This window comes from Aythya ferina (genome assembly GCF_964211825.1).
Source record: "Aythya ferina genome assembly, chromosome: 2".
Lineage (NCBI taxonomy): Eukaryota > Metazoa > Chordata > Aves > Anseriformes > Anatidae > Aythya > Aythya ferina.
In genome coordinates, this window is record NC_140297.1 from 8,361,532 (window position 1) to 8,374,394 (window position 12,863).

General features: G+C 39.8%; 1 protein-coding gene and 1 long non-coding RNA gene across 5 annotated transcripts in view; both read left to right on the forward strand.

Moving 5' to 3' along the window:
• Positions 1-12,863, forward strand: part of DPP6 (dipeptidyl peptidase like 6) — a 557,763-nt gene that overhangs the window by 393,761 nt on the left and 151,139 nt on the right. The window lies entirely within an intron of this gene.
• LOC311432583 lies at positions 3,297-4,235 on the forward strand. Its single transcript, XR_014690150.1, has 3 exons — positions 3,297-3,399; positions 3,510-3,587; positions 4,120-4,235. It is a non-coding gene; the product is annotated as an uncharacterized lncRNA (long non-coding RNA).

Consider the following 12,863-nt stretch of genomic DNA (forward strand, 5'->3'; position numbering starts at 1 on the left):
AGCAGCTCATTTCATACTGTGTATCTTAAACACTGTATTTGGACACTTTCTCGTTTGCATATCCTCCTCCGTACAGTGCCACAAGTGTCCCATGCAGCCTTTTGTTAGCCCACTTGCGGATGACAGATGGCCTAATCGTTAGGCAAGTCTCTAACTGCTTAGCAGTTCTGCTTTCAAGCTCCACATTACTTTGTAATTAGGTTTCACAATTGCTAGGCTTTTTCTGTATTCCCCTTGACATGGGATTTTAGCTCAGGTTTCTGAGAAGCTTGCTGGGATGCTGCAGTGTTCCTGCAATAGTAGACCAAAACTGGGATAAAGGTATTTCATCATGCAGAACTCCTCAGCCACCTGGACAATAACTGATAGTCATTGCCTGGACCCAGCCTGAGAAACTGGTTGGGTTATGAGTGCTGCCACTGTGGTCCAAGGGTGCTGCAGTGATTCCCACCAGCTGTGAATCTGCCCCTGTGTGTCCCAGGAGCTCTCCTCCCTTCTCACAGGAGGCAGAATCATGCCCAATGCCTAAGAAAACAGTAGAAACAGAAGTGTTACACCACTCATGGAGGCTTATGCTCATCTTTTCTTCTTTGTGTGTAATAACAAATAGATTTTGCACACACTGAAAGTACTTGGCTGCTGCTGCTGCTGCTAGGAAAACATAATAGCAGCCTATAATATACAACCCCTGCTTATTGCGATTGATTGGGTGCGGCCTGCCATCGTTACTTATTTCTTGGAAGATGTTTTTCCAGCCTAGCTGTTGGCATTTTGCAAGACAGAGTGTGTATTGTGGTGGCTGTTGTCAGGATTTGGGGCTGAACATTAATGACTGGAAACTCCAACCTGGAGCACATCTCCTTTGTGCCAGACACGGCGAGACAGTCCTTGCGGAGAGGCTGTAACCAAACAAAAAGAATAGAGGATGAGATGAAAAGTACAATGTACTCGAGCAGCGAGGAGCACAGGAAACCAAAGAATGCCTTCAGGGTTGGAAGAAGTTGACTAATCCAAAAACCTGAAAATTAAGCCCTGCTGTCCAAGTTCCTTGCCCACTTGCTGCAGTTGAAACACTGTCAAAATATTATTTATTCTTATCCGAAGGGGAATAGTGGGTAACTTAGCAAAAGGCTCTGAATGCCATTTTCAGAAATGGCTTCGTTATTTGGAAACCTGCCCCTCAGCAAGAGCCAGAAAGGCTGTGTGCCTAGCTTGTATCTGAGAATGGCAGCTGGGCATTTACATTACAGTCCTGAAAAATGCACTAATAACTAATATCTAAATATAATAGAGCAGTTCTTTTATCTTTAATACTGAGTCACATATGTTTTATCGCATGTTTTACTAATAACATTATAGACTCTCTAGGCTCTTTTTAAGTCTAATATTGAATTTAATGACCTAGAACTAATAAGTTTTATTTCCCATGCTGAAAAAAAATTGTCTTGCAGTAACTGAGGTAATTTATTTCAGTTTACCTTTAATAATAATGCTCAGATCAACAATACTTGGATAGCCCAAATGCCTCCAAGTCTATTCTGTGCAGTGTAAATTCATTGCACTGTATTGATAAAAGCACTGATGCATTTCAAATGATGCAGATGCACGTGGAGTGAATGAATTATTTATCGTTTGCTTTACATAGATATGGAGAACTTTGTAAGTGCTAATACTTTTCATTGTGAAAAAAGGGTTGTGTTAAGATGCTGCTTTGACAGCCCTGGAGACTAAAATAGCATTGTTAGAGAGCTGTAACATGGCTAGCTGGAGTTCAGGCTTCTCTGGCTAGCTCCTCCATGGGCTTGACCACATCAGAGAGACCAAATGAACTGCATGTGAGAAGGAGCCTTGTTCTTAACAGGGTTAGGCTGCTGGCATGAAAGGATAGCTTGTCTTTGTCTTTCTTATCAGAGGAACAGGTTCTGGTCTTGTGTGTGTTCTGCAGGTGCTACAAGATGAGGGCTACATACCCGCCCCAACTCTCATCCTAAATAAATGCAAACTGCCCACAGATGTTTTTGTTAGTGTAAATTTGGTGAAGGCATAAAGAAAATTGGGTTACTCTATTAGAATTTTTGCTTCATTGCCTGCTGTGCTAAACAGAGATATTAGTAAGTTAATTTTAATGTATTTTAATTTTGTGTTAAAATCACTTGAGAGAATGTGTTTGCTGAACATAGTGGTTCAATGAAAACTTGTCACACTCCCAGTTCTGGTGTGCCAAACCTCATATCCTTCCTCACGGCAGTTTGTTTTTGCAACGTTTTTGTGAGCATTCTGGCTTTCTGGTCACTCTTGAAATATTTTCTGAGATGCATAGCAAGCCACATGGAGCACAACACAGCAGTTTGTGGTAAAGTTTTCAGGGAATTTTGAGCCCCACAGCTCTGAGATACATGAATAGTGATCTATGAACATATGTATGCTAGTTAAGTAAGCACACGGTGAACTTTGAGGTAGTGTTGGTGTCAGTGGAAGTGTCCACGTGCTTTAGTGATGGTTGATTGCTTTTTTTAATCTAAATGTCCTTACAAAATGCCATCTTATATTGCCAAAGAAGAAGAAATAAAGGCTCACACTCTGTCAAGACTGCTACAATGGGAAAGAAGAGAGGAATGTATTAAACATTTTGGACCATAATTTTGATTTTAAGACTCATCCTGGATTATCATCTCCAGGGATTTCATAGAATAAAATATCTACTCTGAGAGCACTGAAAGGAGTTTGCCTTGCTCCCTGCCTTGCAGCTGCTGTGCACTTGCTTAAGTTCAGCAATGACAGTAACCTATTCACTAAAGACAGGAAACCATGGAATTAATGGCTTTTTAACATACTGTAATAGGCTGTGGAGGAGAGCATTTCAGCCATGTAGCTATTTTGTTCATTGCTGCTAGAGAGAGTGAAATGAGAAATCAATTTAGTTCTTTTAAAAATTAATACAGTCTGCAGAAGCAGACTGGGGAGCAGGGGAGCAGCTTTGTAGCTTGGCTATAGAAGTGCCTCTGAGTTCAGCGTCTCTGTAGTGCTGGGGTGGTGGTGGGGCACATGTGGCTGGTAGTAGGATGAGAAATTCATCCTTTGGCTTCTGAATCTGGAGGGAGAAATATACTGGAGAAGGTCTTGTTTGTGAAAAGTATCCCACCCTAGAAAAACAGAAGCAACACTGTAATGGCCTTTTTTTTTTTTTTTTTTTTTTTTTTTTTTTTATGTATTTATTTATTTATTTATTGAGTAGTTTGATATCTTGAAGCGGTCAAGATTTTCATGTAGCTAACCCTGCATTTAGGAGCCTCCATAGGTAACCTAATTGCCCCAACATCTGCTGAATGCTAACCATTCCTCAGGGTGTCATCAACTGCTTTTGTGCATCAGCACCTCTGAGCCACAAGTCCTCTTGAAGTATCAAAATATGTCTCTAGCTAATGAATAACCAAACACCCACGTGCAAAAGCCATATGTGATCTCAGACATCCAGTGCAGTAGCTTTGTGTTTGTGTCCCTGCATTAAGCCAAGTTGAGTGAAGAGGCCAGCATGGGGACAGGACTGGTGGTGTGAAGGTCACCTTTGAGAAGTGAGATTAAAGGAGGTGAGTGATGGAGAGGGTTTGGCAGGGTGGTGTAGTGGGGAGCACAGGCTGCAGAGTTAATGGGGGTGAATGCATGAGGGGAGGGCCCTGGGGTTATGCAGAGGAGCAGGGGCTGGAGTTGAGGAAACGATGAAAATGAGCCTGCAAGTCAGTAATGTGATCTTGTGTCTTAGGCCATTAAGGCATTCTCACAAAGAGCTGCAAAAAACACTCAGTTGTTTGGGTAACCTTACAGGGACCAATTAAAGAGTAAAAGATGGCTGGAAGATGCCGGGGAAGTCCCTGGATTTTTCCTTCTTGTTTGAGCTCTGCTAACATCCGCTCCAGGTAACTGCCTAATTCTGTTCCTATTGACATTATTTTTAAAAGAGCAGGAAAAACAGATTTCTCCCCCACATACAGCTTGATGGTCACACTCTTGCATGTTAGACGAGCAAACATTTCCTAGACTTCTTACATCCATTCACAAAAAGAGATTCCCCATTTTGCATTCATGCCTGGCTCCACTAAAATTAGCGTTTTTCTCTCCAAGTAACTCAGAAGTGAGGTGGTGCCTCCTGCCACGACGATGTCTGCCAGCGAGGAACATCTGTGGGGAACAATCTGAAACTACAACAGGTGTGAAAGCAAGGAGCACCTGGGCTCTTGAGTGTGTTAAATTTCTCTGCAGATTTGAGGTTAAAATCTGTGGAGATTGGATAGAAGCTGCCATGCTTTGTGCCTCCCTGTCATCATTTTTTGTGCTTCACCGAGGTGCATGGCAGCTTTATATGGCTGGGGGTTGAGACAAAACTGTGAAATTCAGTGCTGGCTTTCTCTACCCCTCTAGGCTTCCTGCAGCTGCACTCAGTTCACAGGGGGTAGGCTTTTGATTAAAAAAAAAAAAAAAAAAAAAAAAAAAAGGAGGGAGAGAGAGAACAGCAGGAATGGAAATGGGGAAGAAACAGCACTCTGCCATGGGGAGCTGCTGCACCCGTGGGGGACTTTAGAAGATGCAGCTCACATCAGCAGTGTTTCTGCTGCTGAAAGAAAAGAAATGCATTCGCCAGCTCTGCCTACGTGTTTAACAGTTTGAATCCTGTTAAAAAGGGACCCGGTTTTTCATCTTGTTTAAAGTGGCTCAAAATCAAAACCCACTGCTTTCAGAGATGAGGGAGATGTGCTGGTTTTACAGGGATTTAACTGGGAGAGGGATTAGGTGTTCTCTTGGTGTGTGTTAGTTAAAGCTCCAGGTGAAGAGCCGCAGGTTCAGTGTGACACTAATAAAATACTCTTCCCCAGCTTTTACACCTGCAAAGCGAGCAACCATGAGCTCCCAGTTGTCCCTAGCCCCTGGGGAAAAGGGAACTGCTGTGATGGAAATTGCATTTGATAATCCTGTAAAAGGATGGTCACAACTGCAGCCGGCATGGTTGAATTTGTACCAAAATAAAATTGTTGTGCTGGATTCTTGTTTGTTCATTTTCCTTTGTCTCATCAGATGTGTATAGCACAGAAAGGAAAGAGGAGGGAGAAGAGAAAAGTAGCATGTACCCAGCTCCCAGGTGATAGTGAGATGCAAAGAAAGGTGATGGTCTTCTCCCTTGCCCGGACATCTGGCCACGGGTAGGGTTGCCTTGGGAGGAAGTAAGAAATGTATTTCAGTTAGATCTCTCACTACTGAGAAAACCTGGACAGATGGATAGGGAATTCAATTCTGAACCTCAGTTAAGGAAGATTAAGAATGAAGGTTTGCATGGACCTGCTGAAGATTTTCCTAACAATCAGGTGGGTGTAAGGACAGAATGTTTTGGGAAAGGAAAATCTAGGAGAGGAGAATCTAGGGAAGAGGGAAAAAAAAAAAAAAAAAAAAAAAAAAAAAGGTAGAAATGTGTTGTATAATTGCAGGATATGCTGAGCAAGAAGTACATGAGAGGGAGGGCTGATGAGAAAGGAGAGCTCTTCAAGGTACTTGGGGTCTCTTGTTAATCAGCCCATACTGATTACAACAACACTGCTGGTACCTTCAATAGTGATTTCCAGAGATCTGGAATCCATCCACACAATTCATCTTAAAAGCTCTCCATTCTGTAGGATGCAACTTGGTGCCAAGAAAAGGCAATTTTCCATTTTTCACACTGCTGTGCCTGACTTTGCTTAGTGCGAAGCATGTTTTCTTAACTCAGGAGCTTTCCCTGAGCTTGTTCCACTGCTCTTGGACACTTGTTGAACATGGAGTGCTCACCAAAAATAGAGTGGTATGTATTTTTCCACTCACCCCTTTTTAATGAACATTAAATGAATATATACCCTGATACAGTAATATCATAAATCAGAGATTAAACTTTACATCAGATATTTGTAATTGAAATTTTAATAGGCAAAGATTTACTTATCTAAGAAAGAAATCCTCTGGTGAGTTTGGATCTCCTGAGTGTATTAAGCTGATGAACATATAAGAAGCAGTATTTTTTTATTATCATTACAAGAAATAGTACTAGGCTTATATATATAATTCATTAAAAGAAATTTAGAGTAAAATAATTATTGTTGATCAAGGGAATATAATTATACTTTAAAATGTAGATATACAAATCTCACATCAGTGAAAATTCAATTAAGAATGGAAGAGACCAAAGGTTTGCCCATCCCCAAATCTTGTTTCCATCAGTGGCAATATGTTCATGTGCAGGGGTAAGAAAATGCAGCAAGCTTTACACACTTTTTAGGTCAGGGGAATACCAGGTCCTCTTGTGGTTTGTTTATTTAGTAACTCTAAGTATATTTCTTGTCCGACTAACTTGCCAACTGTCCTCTAGAGACTTCTGCATCCTTCATGTCCTTCATCAAGGAGTTTCACAAGCCTATGACCTACTGCACATGGAACTGCCTCCTTTTGCTCACTTGGGAATTTGCTCCCGTTTGCTTTGTTTGATGGTCCTTATGCTGGTAGTTTGGATCATCTTCATTGTGTCTTGAATGGTTTCCATCCCTAGAGTGTCATTTTTGAGATAATAGGATCGTCACTACACTGAAATATCAGGGGTTGGCTTCTTAAATATGTTCAAATTATTTTAGTTTCATGACATTTTAAGCCAAGTTCATTGGTGTAGCACAACTTGTTTGAGCCCAAAGAAAAGGTGGAAACTTTTGCACTGAACTAGGGATAAACTCTATATGACCCGGTGCTGAATTGTACCATGCTGGATGATCACAGTACTGTAAAACTTGGGATATATGTCCCCAGCATGACTTTCACGGGTTTACATGAAGCCAATGCTGTTCCATACACATACCCCAGGGTTTAAAACTGGTTGCTTTGCTGATATCTCTTTCTACTGCCAGCAATGAGGAATAATCTCTGGTAGAAAATGCAGTGATCCTGTAAGTGATGCTGAGGCAGAAGTTGTGCATGCTGTGAAATAATCTCTGATTATAAGAGTGTACCGCCTCTAAAAAGCTACATCTAATATCATGCTTAGCAGGGAAAGAACTCAAGGTAAGGCATCAAAGGTGAAGAAATGAACAAAAGAAAGAAAAGAAAATGCAAGGAAAAGGAGACTGAGGAAAAAACTTCTTACAATATATTTCTTTCATAGAGAGAAAGAGGTGATAATGTAATCAGATTTGTGTATGGCCGGACAGGGAGTTTGACTCATAACCCTGCCAGCTTGGTATGGTGCCAAGCTTTCCTGTTGATACTTCACCTGAAGTCCCTCTTCACCTAAAGCTTCTGGGGAATTACAATAATATTTATTTTAGAAGAATATTTACTGGTCAAACAGAAAATATTTTATTTTATTATAGATATATATATATATTAGTTTTCAAATATACTATTACAACTGTGCGTGAATGGCCCTCCAAGGCAAAGAATATTTGGAAAGTGAAGGAAAATAATCCAACATTTAATTTCATTTAAAAAGACTTCTGAAAAATATTGGGTTCTTTTGAAGACCTATAACTGATTTGTCAATGTTTAAGGTTTTCAATAATTCCCAAAATCTAGACAGTAAGCTTTAAAGCTTACTTGGTGTGGATGTTAAAAGGAAATGAAGTCTAGTAAAATGACAGTGGGGAATTTCAAAATCTCAAGTCAAGAAGGGAAAACAGTAGTTTCAGCCCAAAACCAATTTGTCCATAAAGGAAAATATTTTGGATTTACTGCTTAAATGATGCTTATTTTGGCATGCAGTGGACCAGCTAAAAAACATCTTTATGTTACAAGGGTGTTAATTCTGGCAATTCAGAGAGACTTTGAGCTCACTGCAATTATGCAGAGGCAATCAGTCCAGGTGCTGCTGGAAAGTATTGGCCTTATGCACTTTCTGCAGGAATATCTGAACACCATGGTACCTACCAGTGAGATGAGAAGAAACTTGGGTTTGTCCAATTTTATTGACTTGGAAAAAACAAAAACAAAAGTTTTTTTTTTGCACCCAGAAGTCCTTCCAGTAGTCACATTTATTATCACCCTAATAAATGCTTATTCTCAGCTCATCAGTCTCATTTTCCTATTTCCTAGTGAAATTCCCCAAACCATTCCCTGAACTGGTGGTTCTCCCTGTGACAGTCCTTGCTGTGATGGCATTCGCGTATGTGAGTAGGGACACAAAAAGCTGCTGATGATGCTGTTTTTTATTGCTTTGGCTGATGGACTGGCTCATTTTACAAGATGTATTTCTTGGAGGACATGCATAAGCCATGGTCCTTACTAATAATTTGGAAGGTTCTTTTACTGTCTTATTCTCCTTCCCAGTGGAGTATGAACTCTGTGACACTAAAAAAAAATAATAATAAAAAAAAGTTCATGCACTCTCAAAATCACTTTTTTTTTTTTTTTTTTTTTTTTTTTTAATATTACAAAGAATATATATGTAAATATATATAATTTATTGAGCACTTTCCTTCTTCCAGGTTTTAATTTCATAGGCAGAATTTGAGAGAGTTTACTATTGCCTTTTGCCTTGAAACATTTAGCTGTGTGGTGGTTTTGCACTGGTGGGTAGCTCAGCTTTACCACCCTCCTCTCTCACTCCCTGTCCTAAAAAGGCAGAGAAGGGGAAGGGGAGAGAGAAGTGAGCAGGCCTATACATTAGCAGCCCACTTACATATTATGGATATTTGCCTTAATGTTAGTTTTGCTAACGATATTGCCAAAGGTCAGGAGCAGGGGTTACCAGTCACACACACTATTTTTTTATTTCTTTTATTTTTTTTAACGTCTTACCTAGTGAGATATTTTTATAAGTAGATTTATATACCTATAATTGTAGTATTTCTGACTTTTTCTTAATGGGCGCAGAATGGCCAGCATGGCTAAATTATCAATTGAAAATAGATCTGAGTATGAAAAATAGGGGACAGTTTGTTAGAATTCCACATTTGGCATTTATTTTTCTTCTTTCCAGGACAGGAAGCTGAGAACATATAATCATTTTTTTGTTGTTGTTGCAATCGTTTTTTAAGGGAAATGATATAGGACTATAGTCAAGAGAAAACAGTACTGAAAATAGCCTTTTTTTTTTTGCCAGTTTGAAGGACCTTAATCAACACAGTGAATTTTGGTAGCTCCATCAAAAAATGATAGATTGTACTGGGAATAGACATTTTCCACAGTAGGATAAAGACCATGAGAGGTTCATGGACATTCAGGATAAAGAGAAGGATTTCCCTGAGTGACAAAGAAATGATGTATTAATAAGGGAAGTAAAGGAAAATATGAAGAAGTAAAGACATATTCATTAAATAAGAACAAACAGCATCCTTTGGTTTTGGAGCTGTTGGCTGAAAGTTTTTAACACACTGAGAAACCATTAAGAAGATACTTTTGGACCAAAGATTTTGTAGGATTCAAGAAAGGACCAATCATTATTTTGGTGTAATCTCATTTACTTCATTGCATTTAAATTGGGTGTTTATATCTGCTCTTCTGCTTTGGTATCTGCATCAGCATGTTTGCTCTCTTAGCAGCAAACCACCACTGATTCAAAACTAATATTGGGCAGGGCAGCAGATGATGCATGATACTGGTTCCTTGGTGAGAATGGGAATAAGAACAAGATGGAATAAGAAGTTCAGTGAATCACTTTTGTGATTCACCTTTGTGATTCACTGTGGGGCTGTCTGTGGGAGCTGGACTGGTCACTGCAGGCAAACAGATTTGAGGTATTCCAGGAAAACTGTATACTTAGCTAGAATTAATTTAATTTCTTCATTGACAGTTAATTTAAAGCTGATTCATTTGGATGTCTAATTGGAAACTGCTTCTCCTGGTAGCTGTTCCCTTGCATTTGGAAGTCCATTCAGCTTCAGGTTGTGCTCCTTGCTAGGTCCTCTGCCAATATCACGTCCAGAGGTTCATTAACGGCCCGTCATAACTATTCAAGGTGTTTCCATGGGCTCTGTATCACAGTGCCCTCTTGTGACCAGCCCAAATTCCGTAACCGCACACCGGTAACCGGCGTGGGTAGGATGTTGTATTTAATGTCTTTCGTCGACTTTCAAAGGTCTGGCGTGAGTGTGACAACTGCAGCTCTGTCGCACTCTTTTTGCTCTTGAACTTCCGCATAGTTATAGCATGCTAGATACGTCTGAAATAAGGTGATGTAAAAGGGATCCTGCAATATTGCACGCAAGGAAAATTAAACATTTATCCAGAAATGTGCGCATAGTAAATTTGCTTGTTAATGCACAAAGATCTCCTTCAGCTGGTACTGAAATTTCAAATTTCACTCTGTCTACAATAAAAACAATAATAATTAATAATAATAATAATAGTAATAATATTAAAAAAAAAAAGGTGTTCTCTCTCTGTCATGGCCACTAACAAGTGTAATTGGGTTGGGTGCAAAGAGAAGGAGCCAAGGAAATGCATGGAGGAATTAAGAAAGCAAGCTGTGGGGTCACATTTTAATGAAAATATATTCATGAATTCTTTTTTTTTTTTTTTTTTTTTTTTTTTTCTCAGTGTCAAATGCATTATTACATTTATGTGTAACACTCATGGTTATATGCTCCCCTGTGTGAAGGCGACCTAAATGAAGCAGATAAGAGGTGGTGCTTTTGGCAGAGAAGAGAGGGGGTCACCAAGTGATGCTGCAGCTCCAAGGGGTGCATGGAGAAAGGCTGCCTGCACCCTGCTGGCAAGGTGGGGACAGTGGCTGTCACATCAGCTGGTAGCTATAGTGGCAATAGCTCTTGAGGTTTTATATTCCTGATAAAGTCAGTGCCTCAGCATCCCTCACATCACACAAGCTGGGATGAATTGCTATGTTTTATCCATTATTTGCACTTTGTTTTGCTGTTTAGATGCACAGTGAGATTATGAAAAATAGATAATAGATAAATGTGTTCTGGGACTATTTCCTTGGAAATTAGCTCTTTAGGGTTAAATGGCTTCTGGCCTGTGCTGAAAGTGGGAAGTTTCAGGCAGGAAATCGAAGTGATGGGTATAATCTGGAATACCTCCAGCTGTCCAGTCTCAGTAACCTGGGGTCATTCTCATTTTTCCTGCTGTAACTCCTAGGGTTTGAAGAGCACTTGGTATGAGCACAACTGAACTGAAACAGAAAATGGCAGAGAATTTTTTAGGAAGATTCCTCTACTTTGGAATAGGCCAAAGCCAGTTCAGGGCACTGCAAAGTCCCCATGCTGTTGCCAGTGAAACAGGGCCAGCAGCAATGAGCTGCGTATTTTTGCTGTTGTTAGTTTGTTGGTAGGATTTTATTTATTAATTTAAGAGGAATGATTTGCCCTGAATGGAGTCAAAATTGATTTACTTAGAGGATTTCTCTCTCTCTCTCTCTCTCTTTTTTTTTTTTTTTTTTTTCCTGATTATAGTCTCTGTCTCCTTTTCCCATGCATGCATTAAAAAAGCAGGTAGAGGATGGGAAGAGGAGCTATTTGAAGTTGAAATACATTCTTTGTTTCTTGTATGGACTTCATTTTTTCATGCCTGTGCCACTGAGTCATGATCTCTACATACAGAGTTGCCAGATTGGGGCTCTTTGAAGCGAAGTTCAGTCTCGCAAATGAGGCACAGCTGCAGAATTGTACCCAGCTTCAAATTTGGGACTGAGATTTCAAAGGTGTTCACAGACAGGGTTTAGGGCTTAGTTCCTAGCCTTCTTTCAATGAGACTGAATAGACTGAATAAGCTTTTTTTTTTTTCTTTTTTCTTTTTTCTTTTTTTTTCTTTTCCTCTTTTAGTTAGGGTCTTAAAAGGTTTGAGGTTAGTCAAAAAAAAAAAAAAAAAAAAAAAAAAAAAAAAAAAAAGAGAGAGAAACAGAATGGTGTTATGGATTTTTGTAGTTTTAAGTTTTCCCAGGACTCAGCCTTCTTTGAGCTTTTGACAAGTTAATTTACAAGTCTGCTAGAGATGCACCTTGATATGGGAATATTTCTGAGCTATAACTGTGTTTTATTTTACTGGCACTACTGTAAAAGCAATATATTGGTGCACCAAGTACAACTGCATTGAAGTAATGAGCAATTAAAAACACTTCTTGCATAATAAAGCACATTCTCTCATGTTGCACTTACTTAATGTACCAATGCAGTGTGTTATACAGCATTTAGCTAAATTACAGTAAATCACCTGTTTCAAGTTTCCCTTTCTACTTCTCATGTTTAAAAAAAAAAAAAAAAAAAAGTGCTTGAAACAGTAAAAGGATAATGACCCATAATCCCAGGAAGATAAAAATGGGATTTCAGTTGTCTCCTGGAATTAAAGGCTGTAGCGATGTTGTTAAAGCCAAGCTGTTCTTCATCCCCTGTTGTTCCCTTGCATCAGCATCACAAAGAACAACAGGCTGTTGCTTATTTCTGCACTGTGGAGTAACAAGACTGAAGAAAAAGGAGTTGCTGGTGGAGAGCAGGTGGATAGAAGGCAAAAAGTAGGGTGATAGGGGCTGTAGCGAGTTACACGTGCCTAGTGACTACAGGGGCCATCCCCAAGGCCCAGGGCTTGCTGAGGGTAGGATGAAGCTGTGGGTATGGAGATGGGGTTTTGTTGCCATTCACCACTCGTGCTCCTTCCCTCCCTTCTCTCTGTTCTTCCAAAGCCAGCTTACTGCAACACCAGGGGACAGGAGATGGGAAGCCACTTCTGAATTTTCTCTCTGGGAAGCAGCTCAGTATCAAAACAAGCTTGGTTTGTGCTTTGGGCAGGGAACTTCAGATCCAGGTGTTATGAATACATGCGATAAATATCAAATAGGTACACTGCAGCATGTCTTGAAAGAACCACAGATTGTAGTATTAAATGAGTCAGCACAACATTCTGCTTTTCTACCT